Raw genomic sequence first — 16901 nt, forward strand, 5'->3', positions numbered from 1 at the left:
GGTGCAGTCAAACACAAAGCCATATTTAAGTTCAGAATTATGAATTCAATTAATAATTAAAGGATTATGTGCTTAGGGAAGGTATATATAAAGTGGTAAATGGCTTTTTCAGGTGATTAAACATCTAAACGATGTTTCACACCCAAGACAAAAGAAAGTTTATTGTGACTCTCTTCCTTAGCTTGAATAATATTCCTTCAACACAATAAGAACATAATTCAATGAAACTAAAATAGGAGAAGAGAGAGTAAGGTTCCCTTCGCTCATGGAGCTCTGAATGGCTGGCCTGACTGCTTTCTTCAAGTTGCCAGGAATATCACAGTGACTACAAGCAAGAGGTGTGTGGAAGAACGAAGTGAGGGTAGGTCTGAAAATGGAATCATTATGAGAGGCTGGATTAAAGAAGCGAATAATTTTCAGTCCAAAGGATCTGTATACAAAGGCAGTGATATAATTAGATATTTTAAAGCCAGTAAGAATTTCAGGGTCATTTTGTGAGTGAGAAAATATCTGAATTTTCTAAGCTAGCATCGCCTGTATCCTTCTCTTGACATAGTGTAGCAATTATTCTCCCATAAGCCTTCACAGGATACAAACTGGACCACGTACAAGTAATTACTGATGAATGTGAATGTGCTGCTCAGTGATGAAATGTTTTCACAGAAACAGAATGAAGTAGATGGAAAAGGTATTCTCGTCAACTTTGAATAGATATATTCAAAGATAATGCGCATGCCACAAAAGATTTGCAAAGAGGAGTTTCAGTAATATGTTCATAAAGGGTCATTTATAGTAGACTTTTTAAAAAGCTCTTCTTATTGAAACATGTAAAGGGAATTATACAGAAAGAAATGATAAATACACATTACAGCTATTTAAGGAAGGATGCATAAATGCATTCTATTCATTTTAAGACTTTGATGTTTAAAAACTCCTGTAGTTGGAAATGTACAGTTCACATAATAAAGATCCTGCTATATCTAAATGGAAGTTAAACATGGAATTTTTCAGTGTCACTAACAGCCTTTTTAAAAGGTGTGCTTAATTTCAAGTTCCTTGAAAAACCTCTATGTTCTCAGAAAATTAATATAGATATACATATAGTTTTAAAAACATTGCTATTTGGCCATTTTTGGCCTACTATCCTTGCTTCACTATTGCTTCTTCTTTTTTTTTTTTTTCATTGACGTATAGTTAGTTTACAACATTTTGTCAGTTTCTGGTGTACAGCATAATGTTTCAGTCATACATATATGTACATATATTCCTTTTCATATTCTTTTTCATTATAGCTTCCTACAAGATATTAATATAGTTCCCTGTGCTATACAGTAGAAACTTGTTGTTTATATATTTTATAGTTATTAGTTTGATATCACATATGTGGGATCTAAAAAAGAAAAGACAAATGAACTTATTTACAAAACAGAAGCAGACTCACAGACATAGAAAATGAACCTATGGTTACAAGGCAGAGAAAGGGGAGGGAAGGGATAAATTAGGAGTTCAAGATTTGCAGATACTAAATACTATTGCTTCTTAATCCTTTGTGCATTCTCTTCTCACAGCCAGCTGGACCTGTAATTTCACAGTTCTCATGTGCTGTGGCTCCGAGGGGCACTGCCACACTCAGCGTGAGGAAAGGGTCCTGCATTTTGGACCCTTTCTGCTGGAATGACAGTGCATGTTCAAGAATTAAAATGAGTTTCCTGCATTGACCTAAACCCTGTGCACTCTTCAAAGAAATACAAATAAAAATCACAGTCCAGAAGACTGAACATTTTCTACATTATGGTTTATGTCACAAAATACTTCAATCATTTATTATTTGATATAACACTTTAATAATGCAAGGTATCAACTTCAGGAATATGTTTGGGGCTCAGCCTCTCTCTTTCTTGGAGCTTTTCTTGTTATTTCAGTGAAAGAATAGTATTACGAGTTGAAAAGGGGTGGAACATGTAGAACTATTGCCAGTATGGGAAAAGTCCTATGGGATAGCCCAGTAGGTAAGAGCTTGGCCTCTCCAATCAGATAAAACCCCTATAGTCCTTGATTCTACCCCTTTCAAGATGAATGACCTTGGGCAATTTAATCTATTTTCAATGAGATGTCAATAAATACTTAATCCAAATACACACCTACTACCCTTAGCTTCCATAGCCCTGCTCAGAGCTGTGGGGATGCTAAACTCACTGTTAAGAGTAGTTACTCTCCAGTTTTGCCAGTAGCAGTATCGTAGCCAGTGAGGTTTATCTGAGGCATGATTTTTGCTAATTGAAAAAAAAAAGTGGTTAATCTCTTGCTATGGTTGTGTTCACAACAACTATCTCTTATTCTGTTGTTGGCTACAGTTTGTGCAATTTGATTCTAATGATGATGCACCAAAGCTTGGGAATTAGTTTCTTTTTAATAACGAATTGGAGTGGTCTCAAGGTATAGGCATAAGGGAGTGACTTTCAATATGCTACTGAAGTGAGAATGAAAAGGGCTGAGATACAACTCCCACACTGGGAGCTGCCCACAGTCCTGCCCCTCCAAGGGAGAGGTCTCACAATGGATGTAAGTGTCATTCGTCCATATGCATTGGATTCAGAAGATTGAAAACACTCTTCCAAAGGGTTGCTCTTAAACTTCCAAGTTATCAAAATTATGGAAAATTTGAGAAGAATGTTTTGGCAGAGGAAGTGAAACAGAGAAAACCCAAAGATATGCTTAAGAACAATCATTTGGAAGTCCAGAAAGTTAATGCACTTCATTAGTTGCCTTTAATGCTTTTCAGGTGAATCTGTATTTGGACGTATTCTGGGGCACAAGAGGAAGTTTAAGGAAATTGAATGTGTCAGGTTACATGGTACCCTAGCCAAGCAACACAGGTTCATTCAATAAATATTTATTAAGCATCTCCTGTCGGCCAGATACTGCTCTGTCCCGGATGACAGTCATAGAGCATTTTAAAAAATCCCTCTGTTCTTGGAACATATATTCACATATATGCACGTGCTCTCTTGCAATGAGAGAGATGGCATCTCAAATAAATGGGGGAAAGATAGATTTATTCAACAAACCCCACTAGAAAAACTGACTAGCAATGTGAAATAAAGTACACTTTAATTGAAACCTCATATCTTACATACACACACACGCAAACACATACACATGAGTCTAGAGGGATCAAAGATGCATCAAAGGTGCATCAAAGATGCAGAAGTCAGAAAGTTAAATACTACATAAAAATAAATAAAACATTTTGCATTGGAAAATCCACATTAGTCAAAGTCAAAAGACAAAGCAAACCTCTTGTCTTCTTAATATGGAAAACTAACTTTGAAATCAGTAGGAATAAGACCAACAACTCAGAGAAAAATGTACCGTTGGACAGATTCTCTGTAGTTTACTGATATACAGAAATATTATCTAAGGGCTGGAGTAGAAACTATCAGTACAAAGATGAAAACAAATATGGAAAAATGTTTTCTCTTTATACTTGAATCCTACTTGACTTAAGCTGCCTTTTGCACTTTGATAAAAGAAAGTACTTTAAAAAAAGAAATATCAATTATATCATTTTGAGGATTTGGGATTCTGGAGAAACAATTTATGTTTAATGACCATCATAAATTATTACTTTGATTTGGTTCTTAGTTAAAATTATAAACAACGTGTCCACTGAACTTAAAGTAAAATCTAAGTTGGCTCTACTTTTAAGTTTTGTTTTTTGTTTTTTGTTTTTTTTTTTTTACTATTTTATTCCAGGAAACTATTGGATTAAATAATCAAGCAATAATCATAAGTGAAGAAAATCTTTAATGTTAGGACAGATTAACACCCTTCTCTTCAGTACAAATGATAACTATATTTCTATATATTAAAATATAAAGGAAATAGTAAGATTATAGGAAGCCATCTTTAAGTGGTCTCCAGGCTTTTAGTCAAATACAACAGAAAGATTTTACTTGGCTGCATCACATTTAAAATAATTGTCATGGCTAGGGCACCTCCTTTTTCACAAACACAACAAAGTAACATTACTGGTTAGTATTTCTCAGCTCCTATTTAGAATACATATTTTATTAATCTAATTAAAAATTAAGTGGTAATTCTAGTTATTCTCATCATTAATTTTCTAACGTTTTGAATGAATGTAGAGTTTTAAAAAATCTAAAGACTACAAAGGCATTTGACCAAAAAGTTTATAATTGAGACATATATAATGTGCTAAGCAAGTCCTCAAACACTAAGGGTATAGGTAGTTCTTAGGAGAAACTTCAATTCAAATTTTATAAACCTTTAAGCAAAATTCAAGAGAAAGAATGTGTACTGCAATATTTCAAAAGTGAAAACCCCAGGACTTGTCAAAATCTTAAATTATAGATCCATGTCCTACATTTTATTAAATTCCCCATAATACTTTACTTAAGCAACTTTGGAAATAATTGAAGTCCACAAGGCTCATGGAATATTTGGGATTCTTGCTATTGCATGAGGCAAAAAGCACAATACAAACTATCAAAAGAAGAACACGAAAAGGAATGTTTGGGGCATAATGGCTTCAGAAGGGGTTAGATCCAGGAGCTAAGAAAGTCATCAATACTCAATTTAGTCCTTTGCATATTACATTTGGTCTGATATTTACTATATCATAGTCCCCAGCAGCTCCCGGTTTTATTCTACCAGTTCTCAGCTTACAGATCAAGAGTAAGAAAAAGAAAATTCCTGGGAGTGAGCATGGCTGGATCAACCCAAGCAACGTTCCGTCTGAGCTTAACTCATGATATGTTATTCGGTCTAAATTATAATCTGAACCCCCGAAGTCAAACTGAACCTTGTCTCCTGGGACGGGGAAGGAGCCTTTTCTCATTAGTAATTGGAGCTGTTATTTTCAGGAAAAAAACTATTGGATGTCGGGTAGGTAGAAGTCTTCCCTTCATATCTGCATAATCCTTATTGCCATTTGGCCCATTTGGCTTTATACTTCCTCTTCTTTTTTCATCCACGTTTCTCCTGAAACTCAGCTATTCTTTCTTTGACTCATAATTAATGGCACCACCCTTCTTTTCTAGATTATTGAGAAAGGTACTTAATTGCTCTTCTGGACTCTAATCTTGCTTTCTTTTACATCCAGCCTCCCCTCTTACCCAAAGGGACCCATTTAAAGCATAGACCTAACCATGTTACTACTGATAATCCAAACTCAATAAATACCCATTCCCATGTCTCAAATTTTTGACACATTTATTCTACCCACTATTTCAATACCCAGTCTCAGAAGATAATCTTCCCTCATGACATAAGGACAAAATAGACAGAAAAAGATCTTGGGGAAATGATCCTTTTCTCCAAAAATAATTAAATAAAAATCTGATATGGGGCTGAATCATTTTTGTCCTCCTGATAATATGCTTCGAGTACAACTAAATTGAATATTTGCACAAAGATTAATTCACAGATATGTTAGAATAGTAAGATATTTTATAGGACACATAATAAACCAAATTCTCTGGAGTATAGCTTTGAATATTGAATTTTTGCACTGTGGTGTGGAAGCACCTCAAAGTTTGAACTTTTCTGTAGTTCTTATAAATAAGATTAAACTATTATAAACCTCTATATCCACCACCAGGTTTTCTATTCACACAAAGCAATCTGTGCTACCGTTATTTAATAACGTTGGCTTCTAGGCTCAAGAACAGTTTTGCTCATAATAAAATCATAGTAGTATTGTATTCTGTTGGGCAGTTTTGAATTGTCAAAGTGCTTAAAGCATTATAATCATATTTTTCTCTCTTTTTATGGCCTAGAAACACAACATCTATACTCATCTTGTAATAAGCTTATTTTTAAAGTTGGGCTTCATTAATGCCTAGTGATGTTAGGCTCTATTCATTTTGTCATTAAGATGGTTCAGTGTGTGCCTAGTCTATCAGCACACGCTAAAGAGATCAAAGAATATGCAAAACCGTGGTCAGCAAGATTGTGCAAAGCCACATCATAACATCGTAGCTTAGCATAATTTCATTTTATTTAAAAACACTTTATGAAATAGTCATAAAACCTAGTAAGCCTGAGTTAGGAGCAATCAATTATATAAGGAAAAAAAGATATACTTGGGGAAACTGTGAAGCAGATTCTTCAGTGCCTTCACATCTTATTGATATAATGACATTAATCCATAATCATCATTTTTACCTCCATCTTGACTTTGTTTGCATAAAGTTTACAGGAGTAATTAAGAGTATGAGTTCTGATGTATATGGTTACAAAAAGTGGCTCCACCATGAAGTTCCCATTTTTCTTGAAAATTACTTAACCTCTCCATGCCACCATTTCTTCATTGATAGAATGGGAATAATACTACCTACTTCATAGGGTTGCTGGCAAGTTTATGCGGCATCATGCCAGGAAGGTGCTTACAGAATTGCAGACATAATATACCCCTTCTACTTTCTAAATACCATTATATGTATGCAGCTCACCTGCTGTGGGAAGGAACTTCTCAGACTCCAGTTACAGCATCAGCCAGACCTAGCAAATAAAGACGAGATCTAGGCTCCATGTAAGCTGGTCCACTGCATTAGTCTAAGTAATATTAAATACAGCAATATGCATTGAAGAAAATAATATAGAATATCAATGTGTGTTATCTGTATGGGGAAAACACAGTTTTGTTTGAAGTGTGAGCTCATAGAACACACTGGATACACATATTCCAATATGTGTATTTCCACTGTGTTCTGTATCTCATCTCCAGGTTTCAGAACAGAGGTGGAGGGATTGACTTTAGGTAAGAGGTTACGCAAGTCCTCTCTTCTAGCAAGAGGCAGAGAGCACGGGTGTGGGCAGCTGAGGTCTACCGATAAGAAACTGGAGTTTTATCTGCTTGCTCAGTTCAGTGGTGAACTTCTCCAGAGAGGGTAATGTGTTGGCTCTTTCTTTAACATTATCCTCCTTTCCAAAGAATGACACTTAACTCTGCACATTTTGAACATTCAACAAATAATCCATAGTTTTCTGAAATTTTTGTTACTCTGGGCCATAAAATTAAAAAAAAAAACTATAAATTAATGAACCATTTCTATAGTTTATAAATGTCTTCCACTCTGATGAAGTTTCTCTGAAGAACAGGATAGAATGTATTCCTCTTATTCATTATCTACATACGGAGCACTCAGCTGAACTTTGGGATGGAAGCCCTACAAAATTCACCTTTAAGTAGAAGTCATTAACACATTTTGTTTCTGCTTTTGGAGTATGAAGATCTATATAGAATCAAGTCAAAAATTAAAATAACACTTGAGTGTTATTGGAATCCATCATCTATTCTTTTGAATCAATTCTTGATTTCCATTTTGCTTTCATTTTTAAGTACACTGTTCTAAAATGTCCACATAATCTTTGGAGTACTTTGTTTAGTTCGGGAAGGTACAAAAGCTTTTAAAATAAGATACAAATAGCCTGGCAGATTTCACAAGAATATTTACTGTTCAAAGATCTATTTTCAGAAAGCATCAGCTTTGTCATTTCCTTCAGATTAGAATAAAATAGAATCATGTAAGGTAGAATTGTCATCCCTTAAAAATTAATTTCTCTTTGTTTCTTATTTGACTCTCATTCTCCTTCCTATGTCCTATTTATTTCAGTTTCACCAGGAGCCTCTGCGCCCTTCATGAAGCTGTGATGTACACATCAGATAATCCCTCTACATGAGCGTGTTGCATACTTTCAATGTAAATTTGCAGGTACAAAGAAATGAAAATGTTTAAGAAAGACAATTTTTTCTCTCTTGTCCCCATCAGCCAAACTAGCAGGAAGGTAGTAAACTAAGGCAATGCCTTTGGCTCAGATAAAGTTCAAAGAGGCAGCCAGGAAGTCACCTGGATGCTCCAAAGGTGTTCGTTTGTAAGGTTGGAGGTGGGGGAAGTTTTTATGCTGTTTGGTGTGATTCTTCTGAAAGAAAGGATTTCAGTGATATACGGTGCATATGCCAAACCTCTACTGATAGAGGTAACGAAATATGGCACTACAAGTGTGAGATGTTCGGACCAAATATTACCAGGTGACTTTGGGTCTCCTAAGCTCACTGAGTTAAGTTTTTTTCTTATCTTTATTTTTTAAATTAAAAAATAAAAAAGATTATTTTTTTAAAATGGAGGTACTGGAGATTGAACCCAGGACCTTGTGCATGCTAAGTGCACACTCTACCACTGCGCCATACCCTCCCCCTTGTCTTTAAATTAGAGATGAGAACGCCTACCTGCGGCTGACCATATTTTCTAAAAAGGACCACAGCAATGTATCTGGTCCCACATGCTCTTTAGGATGTTGTTGTTTCCGACAGAGAGGCAATCTCTTTACCCTCCTCTTGAACCTGGACAGAACTTTCTGACTGCCTTTCCAGACAGAGCATGCTGCAGGTAATACCGCGTGACTCTGAGGTCAGGTCCTGAAAGGAGAGACAGCTGTCACCTGGCTCTCCCCTTTGGGACGTGAACCTGTGGCTCCCTGGGCCATCGTGTACAAAGTCCAGCTCTCTTGAGTCCCACCATGAAAGGGAAACCATGTGGAGAGACCACCTGGAGGAGAAGGAGCTGTTTGAATCTTCCGAGACAAGACTCCAGGTATGAGAATGAAGAGGTCTTCAGACTGCAACCCCGTGAAAAGAGGCCAGAACCTCCCAGCCAAGCTGCTCTTGAATTCCTAACCCATAGAGTCCATAAGAGGTAGTAAAGGAGTCTTATTATTTTAAGCCACTAAATTTCATGTGATTTTTGGTGCAGAAATAGAGAATACACTGCAGTTTAGTCAAATTGTGAAGATTAGAAGACTTATTTTAAAACGGTCAGAGTAGATTCTCAAAACCAGATGTTTATTAATATATTTACATGTGCTACATGCATTTATAGGCCATCCTGCCATTCTCTGCCCCAATAATTTCTAATGGCAGTAATAATAAAAGAAGAAAAAGAAGGGAGGTGGTTATAGCTCAGTGGTAAAGCACATGCTCAGCATACATGAGGTCCTGGTTTCAATTCCAGGATTTGTGCAGAGGAAGTTGCCATATTGATTACATTCTGCAGTGAAGTACTGTGTTAGCATGAACAGCTTTCTCATGAGCATTAAAATCTATGTTTTAATCGAGTTATTATAGGTTATTTTAAACTGTTAGGATTATAGAGCTTTACATTCTGTTACTTTATAATATACTTGGAGCCACAATTCTAAATAGCAGGCAGAGCTAAAATCTTGGCACTGAAATTCGAGGTGCCTGAAACCAAGTGTTAGTTCAGCCATAAACTAGTTGGGTGACCTTAATCAAGTTACTTAAGATCTCTGAGCCTTGATTCTCTCCTCTGTCAAATGTAGACAATGATAGTACCTATCCGAGGGCTTGTGGTGAAGGTTAAGTGAGATGATTTGTGTTCCTGGCCCAAAGAAATGTTACCTTTTCATCCTCTAATTTTTATGTTATTATATATGTCCACAATAATATAACATCAGGATGTAAAGCCAGTATTTGCTAATGACCAATACAGACAACTTCCACTTCTTTGAGTATTTTATATTTTAAGTCTTCTCATCTGTTTTATCATATTCATCTTCCCACTAACCCTCAGTGCTGGATATTCTTACTATTTTCAGTTTAGAGATGAAAAAAATTGTGGCTCAAGGAATTGAAGTGACTTCTCCACGGTGACTCCTATAGTTAGTAGCAGAATCAGAACAGGAACATTGCTGCCACGATTCCTATAATAACAAAGCTCAAAACATAAAAAAAAAAAAAAAAACAAAGAAACAGAAACATGTCCCAAACATTTTAGCTGAAAGCATCACATGCTTATTTGCATCTGATATTCTTGTACCTTGCATCTTATTCTTGCATCTTATTTGCATCATGACATCTTGATATTCTTCACAGGGATGCATCCATAAAATCTCACTTGTATTATTTGTTTTCCTGCCCTTCCTTGTGATGGCTGTGATCCCATACATGCATCCGTGTTACACAATGCTGGATCCCCCGTCCTTCCTCCACAATCAGCTCAGCACACGGGAGTTCTCCTTCCTCGCTTTGGGCAGGATGACTGCACTCCAAGAATCTGCTGAAGCTGGGTGCGTAAGACAACAGGAGGCACACAGCGTGTCAAAAGGAGAGCCTGATTCACAAAGTGCAGTCTGAAAGCTTGTCTGTATCCCTCTCTCACTCAGATTCTGCACCTCCTTTGCAGAACTCGAGCTAGAGTAAGTCCTAGATTGAAATATTAGGTGGGCAATGGGTAAAGTGATATCTAAGGGAAAGATTTACCAACCTCACTGGGTTGGAAACACAAAGGAAAATATAACTTCACACCTCCATTCTGATCAGGGCACGAGCTTACTTTGATCAGCTAGACATTTTATTTTTCTTGAGAGTGTGTTATGGCGGGGTCAACTCATTTGCTGACCTCTGTCTCCTTCACCCTGAATAGTTCATCTTAAATGCTGGACTGATTTTTTCCGAAAGATCCATAATAGAGAGCAGAGTTTAAAAGGTGAAGAGACAAGGGTCCTTGAGGAATTTTGAGTAGGACAGTCAAGTAACAAGGGCACTGGAAGCTAAAATTAAGTAGCCTTTGAGGAACTGTAAATAGTTGTGGATGGCAGCCCAAGAGGGCTGTCAGTCTTGGAATCATGGCTACAAAGCACTGAACGTTTTTCCACAAACAGATGGTTCTCTACATCACAGAGTTATGTGGTACATGTGTCTTATGCTTTCTTATAAATTTATCCTATAATATCCTTGGATTTCACTACATCCAGAATGATACAGATCATGCTTCTAAACAGAGAGGGAGGTCCCCATCATATGGCAGCAATGCCTTATGTGACAAATAGTGTATTTCTTATCTCTGATTTATTCCTTGGTTTATCCATCAATTCTTTACCATTTATGGAGCCAAGCCAAGCCAAGCCCCCCCCCCAAAAAAAAAAAACCAAATTGGAAATAGCTTCATAATCTGATTGTGCTGAGCTAGTGATACCATATGCTTCATTGCCAATATCGTCTCTCACAGATAAGCATTCCAAGAACCTCCCACAGGGTGCTCTACAGAAAGAAGGAATTGTTGGCTATGATGGCAAAATCTTCAAAATAGCAAACAAGGACAATCGTCACTGAAAACCTTTTAATAATACTCTAGTCCTGTTTTACACACATACACAAAAAAGGGGCTTATTAGTCAGGGTCAAAGAATTTTTCATTATAAAATTAGGTTTTCCCATCGATAAGTGGCATCAGCTTCCACCAAGTGGTCCTACCAGAAAGTTAAGTCAATCTTGACTCCTCTCATATCATCCATCAAATTCTTCAAGTCCTTTCAGTTCTAAATTCTGAATCTCTGTCAGACCATCTGTACTGCTGTCACGAGTGCCCAAAGCACTGGGACTGCTGGCCTGGATGACCTGAATCTGGTCCCTTTGTTGATGGACACCTCACCACTGTCTACTCTCTGCACAGCACTGGCATTAAAACCCATGCTCTTTATCCTGGCTTTCTTACTTTTTGAGGTCTGGTCCTGGCCTCACTATCTATCTAGTACTTTCTGGCCTTTTGAACCTTCTTTGAATATTTGAAACCCATTCTTGCCAAGGAATTCTCACCACTCCTACATCTTTGCATGGCTGTCTTCTCTCTCCACATCGGTCTCCTCTCAAAGGTGTTTTCCTAGTTTCCTAATCAGTATCCTGGCACTCTTGTCTAAGTCTTTCCTCTCAAGTTATTATCTCCCACTCTGTTTTGCTTTGCCATTACATGTATTATTTGACATTATCTTGCTTATTTGATTTGGTTATTGTCTTTCTGTGCCACTTGAAGTATAAGTTCCATGAGCACCAGGAGCCTGCTGTGTTGTTTCCTCGCTCTGACCAGTGCTTGGGACTATTCATAGCACGCAGTAGTAACCAATGAGTAGTTTTCTAATGGGTGAATGAATGAAAAGGACCTATGAGAAAAGATGTAATAAGAAATCAAGGAGAAAAGGGAGGGGACAGTATATAGCTCAAGTGGTAGAGCGCATGCTTAGCATACACAAGGTCCTGGGTTCAATCCCCAGTACCTCCTCTAAAAACAAGTAATTAAATCAAATTACCTCCCCCTTCAAAAAGGAGAAAAAACAGAAAAATACATCTTAAACATTTTTATCATAAATCCAAGGTTTAAAATAAAATCATTTTATAATATATCACCAATATTTTATAAAACAGGTTAATACATCATTTGTTATTTTCATATAGTTTTATATAGACATGCAGATGAAAGTTTACTCATGCTTTTCTGAATTCTCATTTACATTTATTCATGGAATGCTTATTAAGGAAGTAAAATATAATTGCAAGCATTATCGAAAGACAGGGTTAGCTGAGCCTGCTTTCTTGATGAGACTTGTGAAATGCAAACATATTTGAGAATATAAACATATTTTTAATAATTAATGATCATTAATATCCTCTAATCAAGGCAAACTGTGTTACTTAAACAAATAATTATCTTTCAGAATTGAAAAGTGAGTAAGAAGATAATTCATATCTTTGCTTATGTTTTTCTCTATTGTGTTTTCAAACAGGTAGCAGATGCTCCATGTGGAAGAGTGAACAACTTACAAAGATTTGAACCTTTCTGTGAGTGAGCTAGATGACCTGTACAATGTCAGGAGAACACTGAGGGACCCGCCACCATAAGAGGGCTGTTACCCCAGAGTTCAAAGGAACCCAGATCATATCTAAGTTTGTTTTCTTTCTTAGCTTTCTCTGTTCACAGAAGCTATTTCTTTTCTTTTAAATTTATTTTTTATTGAAGTGTGATTGATTTACAATGTTAGTTTCAGTAAAGCAAAGCAATTCAGTTGTACATATATATATATTTTCAGATTCTTTTCCATTATAGCTTATTATAAGAAATTGAATATAGTTCCCTGTGCTATACAGTAGGTCCTCGCTGTTCATCTATTTTGTATATAGCAGGGCATAAATGTTAATCCCTAACTCCTAATTTATCCCTTCCACCAACTTCCTCTTTGGGAACCAGTTTCTTTTCTATGTCCATGAGTCTGTTACAGAAGCTGTCTCTTAATCTGAAATTTCATAAGCACTATTTCAACAGAGACAACTTCACATCTGTCTCTCTTTTTTTTTCACACTCTTGGATCTCTTACTTAGTTTTCAGTAGCCCTTAATGCATATTCCAGATTAGAGCAGAGCCACTGAACCAAGAACTGATGGATCTGAGGCAGTCCATCATAGTGAGAGGACTGTGAATCACAGGGACAAATGGACTCTGATTCCTAAGCCTGCCACTTACTAGCTTTGCAGCAAGGCTATTTCACTTCTGCAAGCCTCAGCTTCTCACCTGTGACATAGTAGGTGATCTCATGAGGCTTTGGTAAAAACTGAATGAGATGGTATAGGCAGACATGCTTCACCCAATGACTGGCCCACAGTGTCCCGTCTATGCCTCTTCTAAGTCTCAGTTCTGACACTTCCTAGCAATGGGAACTCATCAATTTGTCAGGTCTGGGTTTTCATTTACCATTTTCAAATGATAGCATAATACCCTATGTGTTCGTAAAAAGATGCATTAGGCCAAAAAGTCTAAGATTCTTGCATGTGAGAATAATCAGCTTGACCATTCACGTGGGAATGGGATAGTCAATATCTTGGTAACTTTCCCACATTAATTCTTCTGTTTTATTTCATCTCTGCTGCACCATGTATATGTGCTAAAATTAAATCTGATTTCCTTGAGAAAGACACCACTGTCTTTCATATGTATCCAGTGCCAAGTCTGTTTAAAGCTCAGCACCTGTGATGTGTTATAATGTAGGAGGTGATGGTGGTCCTCTGGATAATGTCCTTAAAGGTACACATTCCAAGAGTTTTAAATTCTCTAAATGAAATATCCTTTAAGTAGTTTTGACTCTAATATAGATCATCTGTATTTTAAAAGGCAATTTGGGAAATAGGATACTTCAAAATAAAGACTCTAACCTTCAAGGGTTCAGCCGATATAACATCAACCGGATCAGGACCTATGAGCCAGATGGATGGCAAAAGATGTTCCCTCCCTACCTGGAAATCCTCTCAGCTTCAGTTTTCTTTTTGCAATATACTAGAGCCCAACTTTGCCTGGCTCTTTTCGTATTTTGTCATGTTAAGAATAAAACATAGATAAAGAAATATGCAGTTGAAAATGCATTTGTATTTTAATCAAGAACTGTGTGTTCAGGAATTATCGCTCATGCAAACGGAGATAGTCATCAATCATAAGTGTTCCTTTGTATCTGCGGCAACTTATTACAGAGAAAAGAAGTATTTCTGGATTCTGAGAAATTTGCTGTCGGAAATACTACACAGAACTCTTTTCTTTCCTTTTTTTTTTTTTTTTTTTTTTTAATTTCCTGCTAGCTGCCAAAAGGAGAAATAAAGTAAGAGGGATGCTTTTTTCCTTGGCTGTGACCTGAAAATAGACAGGAACAGCTAATCTGGAACATTACTATTTAATCAAAACTCTGGAAATGACATTAGTCATTATTTTACATAGTATTGATTACCATAGTAAGATGGGCATAATACTTCATAGTTTATAAATGTATATAGGCATATAAGTGTAGGTTTGTCTATATAATTTGATTCATACAAAAACTCTACAATATTTTAATTGTGATTCAGAAGATAGTAAGGGACAGGAACACTGGGCTTCTGTCTATATACCTACACTATTTCCATATTATGCTTTTCATTTAATTCACACTAAAAAAGTCAGAGATTTATGTTGAAGTAATAAGAATTTGAGAAATCTGAGTAATACTTATGTGTACGTATGTACACACACACACATAGTACAAAAGAATTGTTTTCGCATCCAATAGTTAAGATTTTAGTTTACCCTTTCACAATTAAAATATATATATTTTATATATATATATATATATATATTCAATATAGACCTACTTTCAACCTCTATTTTCCATATGTAAATTGTCAACTTTGAGAAATGTGCAACAATTTTAATCCCCAATCAGGGTAAACCAGATAGGAGACTGAAGTTTATCTGCCAGGGTGCTTTGTCAGTGTTCTTAAGTCTTTTCCACATTTTTCTTTCTTTCTTCCTTTTCTTTCTTTCTTCCTTTTCTTTCTTTCTTCCTTTTCTTCCTTCCTTCCTTCCTTCCTTCCTTCCTTCCTTTCTTTCTTTCTTTCTTTCTTTCTTTCTTTCTTTCTTTCTTTCTTTCTTTCCTTTCTTTCCTTTCTTTCCTTTCTTTCCTTTCTTTCTTTCTTTCTTCCCTTCTTTCTTTCTAATAGTATGTAAACAGCTTCATGATGAGGACCAGGTTTTCTTTTTTTGTGATACCTTATAATTTGAGTATTGAGAAATGAAGACAGTGAGAGCTTAGTGAAATGTCACTATCTGAGTCTAACTGTGTAGGTTTTTAATATCCCGTGGACACCTTGGTTGATTGTCTCCATATACTCATACTTTAAACTATGAAATCAAGAGCTAATTTAGTCATGGTCTGGTATTAAATAGGAATAACGTCTACATTTACACCATCCAGAACATGCCCAGCTTCAGTCACATGTGCTGAGCAGACCTGAATCTCCCAGTATTTGTATGGGAGATTTCCTGCAAAAACCAAGTCCTACAGGTCTTTAAAATAGACAATGTTGTCTAATGGTTGAGTATGATATTTAAAGTTAGGGAAATGTAGGTTCATATTCAAAGTTTCTTAAGTAAATTTCAGCAGTTTACTTTTACCATTCAATCCTCAGTCTCTTCTTCTGTAGAATGAGAACAATAATATCACCTACCTTATTGGATATGTTTGATAAGGATTATACATTAACGTATGTACAACACTGACAGTATCTGTACATGGTTACGTTACTAAACACAAGTTTGTGTGCCCGATTCATTGTGAGGCCAAACAAGCCAAAACATCAGAGTTTGGAGCAGAGAAAGGTTTACTGCAGGGCTGAGCAAGGGGAATGGTTGCTCATGCTCAAAAACCCCAAATGTCCCAATGGTTTTCAGGGAGGAATTTTTATAGGCAAAATTTCAGGTGAGGGCACAGGGTGTGCGACTTTCTTCTGATTGGTTGGTGGTGAGGTAACAGGTCTGTGTTCCGAGAAACTTGTACTCAGCCTAAAGTTACCGTCTTCCACCTGGGTCTTAGTCTTAGTTCTGGCAGAAGAATTCAAAGATACTGTCATGCACATCCATGAGGAAGAACCAGGGCCTTGCCCTATCCTATTGCTGCACTGTTGTTTCTTTTTTTAAAAAAAAATATTTTTATTGAAGGGTACAGTCTGTTTACAATGTTGTGTCAATTTCTGGTGTACAGCACAATGCTTCAGTCATATAGGAACATACATATATTTGTTTTCATATTCTTTTTCACTATAAGTTGCTACAAGAGACTGAATATAGTTCCCTCTGCTGTACAGTAGAAACTTGTTTTTCTATTTTATATATAGTAGTTAGTATCTGCAAATCTTGAACTCCCAATTTGCACTGTTGTTTCTTGACTGTTCCTCCTTTGTTTCTCCATTTCCTCCCTTCCCTGATTAGCAACTGCTTGAATCTGCATTTTGGTACTCAGGGAAGGTCTAGGAAGCTGGAATCTTTTTCCTACAAACAAGAAACAGGGGACACAGAAAGGATTTGTACCTGAGAGGGCCCTACAGAGTCCTGCTTGGTTTCAGTTACTCATCCTGTAATGGTATTTGGTAATCGTAATTTCATCATATTATTAATGTTCCCTTTGATAGTTTACTTTTGGCTGACTATTCATTCATTTAACAATTATTTATTGGTACCAACTATGCCAGAAGCACTGTCCTAGGTGCTAGCTGCAGAAGGACACATCTCTGCC

The 16901-nt window shown here is 36.5% G+C and overlaps 1 non-coding gene across 1 annotated transcript; it reads left to right on the forward strand.

Moving 5' to 3' along the window:
* Window positions 1–2217: 2217 nt before the first annotated feature.
* Window positions 2218–2359, forward strand: LOC116668753. Its single transcript, XR_004325994.1, has one exon. It is a non-coding gene; the product is annotated as a U4 spliceosomal RNA (small nuclear RNA).
* The last annotated feature ends 14542 nt before the right edge of the window (window positions 2360–16901 follow it).

The sequence above is a fragment of the Camelus ferus genome, chromosome 14 (assembly GCF_009834535.1).
Source record: "Camelus ferus isolate YT-003-E chromosome 14, BCGSAC_Cfer_1.0, whole genome shotgun sequence".
In the NCBI taxonomy this organism is placed as follows: domain Eukaryota; kingdom Metazoa; phylum Chordata; class Mammalia; order Artiodactyla; family Camelidae; genus Camelus; species Camelus ferus.